Consider the following 8,030-nt stretch of genomic DNA (forward strand, 5'->3'; position numbering starts at 1 on the left):
CAATATAGTGAACATATGTAAATGTGCATTGACGGCCATGTATAACGCGGACATAGACCCGAAAACCATAAAAAAATTGTCAGTACTAATTATCGACAAACGCATTATAATATTTATTAGCTAATTGATTTATTTCTTATGGTTCTTATGATAGTATTGTAGATTGCGCGAGAGAGTAAGAAAAAAAGAGTGGAAGAGAGAGAGAGAGAGAGAGAGAGAGAGAGAGGGAGGAGGGCACGAAGTGGGAGAAGTACATAGACGCTGTGTACGAGAAGGAGTGACTTTGAAGAGAGACAACGAGAGCGCGAACGGCTTTGTTATTCACAATAACACAGTACACATTATTGGGAATACAATCTGTTTATGTGGCGACGTAAAATATTACATCGAGCACGATAATTTTTGCAAATGTTATGATACAAAATAAGCGCGTAGAGAAACGAAATAAGTATAAATGCGAATCTAAATGGGACTGTTTTTCACGCGTGCGAACTTAGCACCTCTCTCACGTGTGGCTTGACAGACAAGGATATTACGAACGCTTTTTCGACGTATAAATCGCACTTTTTACGATCTATATTATTTCGATTACGATCATACGCCATGTATCATATGAACCATGTTTACGAACACTTGTTGCAAGAGCGCGCTAACGTTAATTATATCGTGGATGAAGACATAAATACGGTTAACGACGTGGATGCGAAGAGCCGATCGTTATCGGAGGTTAGTTAACGTATCATATAATTGCGATTGACGAACTGACAATGAGATCACAATTCTGTTACACATATACACACACACACACACACACACAATGGAATGTTATCAAAATAAAAGAAATATACATGTATGTATATATACACAACATACACATGCGCGCGCACACACACGTATATATGTATATAATACGAAAATATATATATATATATGTATATCTCTCTTTCAGAGAAAAATTTTTATCTGCTTATTGAAATACGCTATGGAATATTATCTATAAAATTATATGAATATATTCGAAAATACCAAGCTTTCTCGCAAATATGGATTTATACAGATAAACGATAGAAAATACGCGTTTCTAAAAATCTATTTTTTCTATATATATTGATTGCTTATCTTCGGCAACTTCAGGCTCGCTTGATATTGAAGAAGACTAACGCAACGAAAAATATATATCTCGCTTGTATATGTATAATTATAGTGGTTACGTGTTTTTCTCTTTTTGCAGAAACGATGGCGGAACATTTAACGAGGAACAAAATCGACATGATCCTTCGGGCAATATCTTTAAAATCGTGTAATGGGTTTACACGCATAGCGAATTTTATGAAGCGATGATTGCCGGTTAGTGTGTGAACGAACGATTTTTTAACTCTCTAAGGATCCCTGGGAGTAATAATTCTAGTCCTTGTTATCTTAACAAAGTGTAGTTAACGCGCGTAAGAAATTAGACGTCGTATATTTAATACACGCAAATGTTCTCGGCTGCTTTAGATTTATATAGCCGGTATCCTGCGTGCATATAATCCGAGCATTTCACATATCTATATCTAAAACATTAAATATTCTTTTTTTTATCTAATAAATCGAAGGAAATGAGTCTAAATTTATCACTTTTGATTTATACAAAATGTCTCATCCAGCTGCGTTATTTTGTAATGATAAATTTACTGAACAATTTGATCAATCTTTCTTTATAGAGAAATTATTGAGAGAAGATATCATTATAACTTTTGAATTTTCAGGTATTTTTTATTCTTATATTCTTTTGCAATTAAGTTTTAGTAATGTATTATAATTGTTAAATTGTGTAATTTTATTTGCACGCGCGGGCATGCCTAATTTATTTATTTTTATTTTTGTAAAAGCAGAAGACGGTATGCCATCGATATCAATTTAAAAAAAAACTTACTGGTTGCTTAAAAATATACCGGGTTTTCTTTATCACATGTAGTAACAAAAAAGATTTTTTTATTTGCAAGAGAAAAACAAATTATATCAATTTATGGAAATTACTATTCCTATATATAACTAATGTAACCCCAGAAATAGGATAGATTTTTTGACAAATATATTATTATAATTTTTACTTAGGAAAAATATGCTATAAGAGATTATCCCTTGTCAAAACATTTTTTTACGGCAAATTCTACAATAAAAGTACAGTTAATAATACAAACAAAATAAACAGATATATTTTTTACTCTGTCTTTTAGAATTAATATCGCGTGATCGACTCGATATATCGAATAGTTTGAAAAAAAAAGAATAATATTTTTATTCTCCTTTGAAATAGATTGCCAAAACCAATTGGCGATTCAGCAGTTGCTACCGCATCAAAAGTACCGGCGGCCAACGACTTCCTATCGCTATACTTTCACGGAAGACATATTGGAGGACTTCACTGCGAGGGAGGAAATATGTTCTACGATCGTTACCAAGGAAACAGGGTACGGCATGGTTTTTATTGGGAAGTAAAAGAAACCATGCGTAAGTCTTTGTCATGAGTTACTGTTAAGCGACTGGCTTTGAGCGATAATTCGAGATATCGCTACCGATATTTGTTGTCTCCGATTGCTTTTTAATGTTTATTCCTAATATTAGCAAATTTGCAAATATTTCATTCTTTCTTGATTAATCTTACAACATAAAAATATTTTACATATATCGAACAATACATTATTATCTCGTCTTAATGTCGCATCTTGAATAAGGAAAATAAATATATAATATTAATAAAATACTTAAATCTGTTTTCCATAAGCACTCTTGGTCTAATTTATAATTTTTTCCTTAATAAAGATCGAGATAATAATAATTTTATTACAATCAATTAAAGATGAAAGTATCTTCACAAATTAAATTTCAAAAATAAGAATTAATAACAAAACCTTAAAACTTGCATTTAATTTTGAATAAACTATAACATAATAGAATTGTATTTTAAGATTTAGTTACTAAAATGTTTGTGGAATGTCGGAAATTAAAAAGTTATGTTGAAATAAAAATAAAAAGATGGTATTGAATTAAATATCTAAAGAATAATTGATTTTAAATTAAAAGACTTCGCTTTCAAAGAGTTTGTCTGTAAAGTTTGTCTAAACAAATTTTTAATAACAATTTGTACATACTTAAGACTAAAAGATACATGTAATTTTGCAATGAAGAGTATTAAGGCGTGAATGCATAAAAATCTATATTTTTGAGATTATACAAATATATCGAAAAAATGTAATAAATTGTTCCATATTTAAGTTATTAACTTTTCTATTATATAAAAAAATATTTAGAAGTTCATGGATGCGCGCATAGGATATAAAAATTTCAAATATAATAGTATTCTTTAGACATTTTTCCTCATCTTTTCGATTATGAAAGATCTGTAGTTATATAAAAGAAGAAGCAAGCTGAACACACTGGCGGTTGTAATATTTACAAGCGCAATAAAAGTACGCTTTTAGCAACCCATTCATCTAAACCTTGTGTTGGTGGAACACAACGTCGCGGAACTTTGGCCGTACAATAATGCCAAATATGCGTGAAAAGAATACGATTCGGAGATGTTTGGTCCGCACCAGTTTTACTGCTTTTTTAGCATTTTCAGGTGCACTAACTCCTCTCTATCTTCTATTTTTAGTCTGGGTTATTTTATCATATGACTTTGTAGCTTATGATATGTATAGCTAGTAATCACTGATAATTAAAGAAAGCAGGAAAACTTTTTATAAATATATTGACGATATAGAAAGTATTGTAATCGCATTTCTAGACAAAAATATTTTGCAGCGGTTGTTCGTTCGAAATCGTGTATATATATAATGTATCGATTCTAAAGAAGAAAAGTTTTCTGTCATAAATTAATTTGAATATAATTATATAATTCCAGATTCTCGCAATTCTATTTCTACAGAAAATATTATTGTATAAATAAGTTTCTTTAAAAAAACTTGAGTTACAGTATTTTTCTCATTGATGATGTCAAAATTATCTTGAATTAGTCTGGTGTACATATTTTTATTATAATATGCATAATATTAATAAAAGATTTTATTACTACATATTTTTATATATTCTATTATCTTGCAAGATCAATTATAGTTTTATAAAGCATTTTTAAAAATCTTCACAACACTATAATCACAACGGAAAATTTCCGATATATAGATTTTTGTTTAGGAAACAGATGTAACGAAAAAGTAAATTGCATAAAGAAAAAAGTATGGAATTATATATTAAATGCAATTTTTTATTATGTCATGGGGTTGGAAATGTGTCGCCATTTTAGAAGTACTTTCCCACGTAGCCGCGGTTAATTTATCGGATTTTCTCCAGTCGCATCCCTTATGGAACCATGGTAAAAATGGCCGACCGTGTATCCATGGAAACACTCTCTCGCAGCACTTTCGTGGCAAGAAGGGATGAACGAAATAGCGTGCACGCCACGTGAACCAAGGAGGGATGGCCCCTCGGATGACGACGGATACGAGCTGACATATTTCTCGTATCTCCCATTGAACGAGCCATCTAATCTACAGGCCCCGTTTCTTCGCTACGGGGACGACGATGACGATGAGACCGTTATTATGTGCTCGAGAATTTGCAATCCAATGCAGTTTACGCGATCGTAAAAGGGGTGCGACTTAGTCCGTCCTTTTTTCTTAATCTACGGGGAACGTATGCGGGAAACCGCCAAATGGTCTCGTAAACGTGGATCATCAATAAGTTTCCTTTCTCTAAACGAAGGTTACTGCGATGGTATAAACACTAGTCAAAATGGTGACGCTAAAATTATGAATTAACAATCGGATGATGCGCTGACACGTCTGGTTAATATGCACGTAGCTAATCGTGAGATACTTGCTGTTTATGACCGGTATACCAGTCAAATCATATACATACGGAATCATCTACAGAGAATAGGTTTAATAGTGTAAGTGTCTCATATGTCAAATGGATTCATATAAATTGAAATTGATAATAATATTAATAAATTGGCAATATCAATAAAAAGTATTGGAGCTATAAAACTATAATTTTTTTCAGAAATACTTGTACAATAATATTTTTCTCTGGAAAAGCAAAATTATAATAATTGTATAATTATACTTAAGTTAAATGTACAAAACTTTTCATTTTATTAAACGATATATTTTTTTATATAATGCAGTTGACTTCAACAAGACAGTATCTTGAAATCTTATAATATTTTTATTGATATCGATGAAATTGTAATTTATACATTAAAATATTTGGTAAAAAACTTTGGAATATAACACACACATTAATGTTTTATATAACTATATATCATATAAACACATATTTTATATAACTATATTTTTTTGCTCATTTTAAACAGACTTTACTTTGTCATAGAATTTAATTTGAGCTCAGTTAAAAATACATTAAAAATTGAAAAATTGCAATAAATAATGACTTTTTAAACATACACATCATTATTTTTCGATATTAGAAGAAAAATTTTAAAAAATTATATATTATAAGAAATTAGTTATATTATACAACTTCAAAAAGGGATTTTAAAAGTTTTACTTTAAAACTGAAACATATATAAAAGTTAATGTTTAATTTTGAGATGTCGCCAGTAGATAAATTAAAGGAGTGTTTATATATATCCGACCCAACTGGCAATTTATTGTTTGATTGTGATCACAACGTTTCGACTATATGGTTTTGGTCCTTATCAATAGCTGAAATGTTCTTTATTAAAAAATATGACAACACTATTAACTCTCAAAAGGATACAGAGAATTTAAATAACATATATGATAGATTAATAAAGGTCGTTTAGTCTTTCTCAGTATCTTAAACAGAGAGGTTGACACAGTGTCATTATGACATGCGACTTTTTTTTCTTTCAACTTTAACTATAACGCAGGTACATAAATTTGTTTATTTCATTTTTGTAACGTGATTGTCATTATTTAATATTGTAATTTTAGTTCACTTGATAAGGACCAAAACCATATGGTCGAAACGTTGTGATCACAATCAAACAATAAATTGCCAGTTCGGTCGGATATATATAAACACTCCTTTAATATATAAAAGTATTGTTTATATATCAACTCTTTTTGATCTTATACACACATACACAGTAAACTTTATTTCTCTATAAGATCAATTGTTAATAATAGAGTCTTTAACAAATAGAAAATATATGTCGATTGTTTTAGCAGAAATGCCGATAAAAATCATTTTTGTCTCTCTCTTGTTATATATAAAATAAAATAAAGAAATTACATTATCATACAAATAAACCATTCATATTTTTATTCTAAAAAATGCTAGATGTATGATAAAATATTTTCTAGATATATTAATCATAAATAATAATCTATAAATAATTTGTTTGAATTGCTCTTTTATTGCTCTACAATTTTTTAATTTTAGTTAAATAAAATATAATCTGAAAGTATACAAAAAAATACAATGACTAAGAATAATAAAAATATTTGGTATATTGCAATATAAATGATATTGTTACAGCTAGTGATTTATATTTAATTCCATAGGATTTAGTAATGGGAATTAAATACGAATTATTGACATATAGATATTTAAATACAAGATTTGACTTCAATATGGCGTTTGTTTTTCACGCTAGTTGCACACCGTTGATTATATTTGTGATAGCAAATGTGTTAAAAATAAGATATAATAAAAAACAGAGACGATTATATTTGTGATAGCTAATGTGTAAATATATATATAGATTATATTGAATACAATATTAAATGATATTATAAAAAAAAAAAATATATATTATAAAATGCTATTCTTTTCTTCTATTAAAAAAAGCATTTTAATATCTTATTGATTAAAATGTTTTTATACTGTTTTACTTCATATATTTTTTATTTCATGTATTTTTGCAAAGTCAATTTAGTTCCAAGTTACATGGATGTTTCGTATCTACGGTTAAGAGATCGTTCGCCGGAGAAAGATACTGGACGACGGCCTCTATAAAATATATTAGGTACGACCGGGGGCTACGTTATGGCTGAAGCGCCAATGCGGGATAAGTCTCGGGAGGGTTGCTACCTCGGGAACCAAATGCCTCAAGCTGCAGCTTGTAAAAGTGTCTGCTTGGCCAATAGCAACGAGCCGTGACGCTCCCCTAATATAGAAGAGCGCCCCTTTTGCTCCCCAAGTTTCAGTAGTACCACGGATAATGGCGAACATTCCGCGGCTGATATACTTCTACGACTTCCATCGACTTGTGTTGTTAAGCAGTCATAAATTAATCTCGTAAAAGAAGGACAGGACAAAATGAAAAGAGCAGCCAGGTAGTTTTTTACTTAAATACGTTACATCTTGAAGAGAAATATAATCTTATTTCTAAATAAGAAAATGTATACATCATCTTGCAAAAATTTCCTTTGCTTTTCGCGGCTTCGATTTTTATGACATATAGATATATATAAACAAGTATACTAACCAGTAATCAATATAATTGTTGATTGCAGACTAATTTACATTACAATGTCGAACGTTCAGATATTTCCGATAAAAATACCTGAAAAGTATCTCTTGACATTTTCTTTTCTTAAAAACAAATGTTCAATGCATTTTTTGATACTACTGATAATGAGATAAGAGCAAGTCAAATTGAGATAACAATCAGTAAAATAGGCAATAAAATATGTTTTCTTTCCAAACCATATTAAAATACATATATCAAAGAGAAACGTAATATTATAAATAAAATGTAAATCATAAATATATGATATAATTTAAAAAATGTGACGACATAATAATTGTTAAATTAATCATTAAATAATTCTTTTTTGTAAATTTTTCAAGTAAATCTCTATAATTATTTGTTACAAGAAATAACCAAAAAATTCCAAGTACAAGAAAGAGCTACAAAATTATACAATTTTCAGACACAAAATAAAAATTTTCCATATATATGCGATGTGTATACATATGTGTGATACTTCACCGTTACGACATTATATATATATATATATATATATATATATATATATATATATATATATATA

The 8,030-nt window shown here is 29.3% G+C and overlaps 2 long non-coding RNA genes across 2 annotated transcripts in view; both read left to right on the plus strand.

The window, feature by feature from the left end:
- Positions 1–297: 297 nt before the first annotated feature.
- On the plus strand, positions 298–2,816 carry LOC115235605. Its single transcript, XR_003884061.1, has 3 exons — positions 298–726; positions 1,232–1,347; positions 2,300–2,816. It is a non-coding gene; the product is annotated as an uncharacterized LOC115235605 (long non-coding RNA).
- A 2,796-nt stretch (positions 2,817–5,612) lies between these two features.
- Positions 5,613–8,030, plus strand: part of LOC115235604 — a 5,640-nt gene continuing 3,222 nt past the window's right edge. Inside the window, exons 1-2 of the long non-coding RNA XR_003884060.1 lie at positions 5,613–5,899; positions 6,902–7,310. This is a non-coding gene — a long non-coding RNA (uncharacterized LOC115235604). The remainder of the gene's footprint in view (positions 5,900–6,901; positions 7,311–8,030) is intronic.

This window comes from Formica exsecta, unplaced genomic scaffold (assembly GCF_003651465.1).
Source record: "Formica exsecta isolate Colony F162 unplaced genomic scaffold, ASM365146v1 scaffold228, whole genome shotgun sequence".
NCBI classification, from domain to species: domain Eukaryota; kingdom Metazoa; phylum Arthropoda; class Insecta; order Hymenoptera; family Formicidae; genus Formica; species Formica exsecta.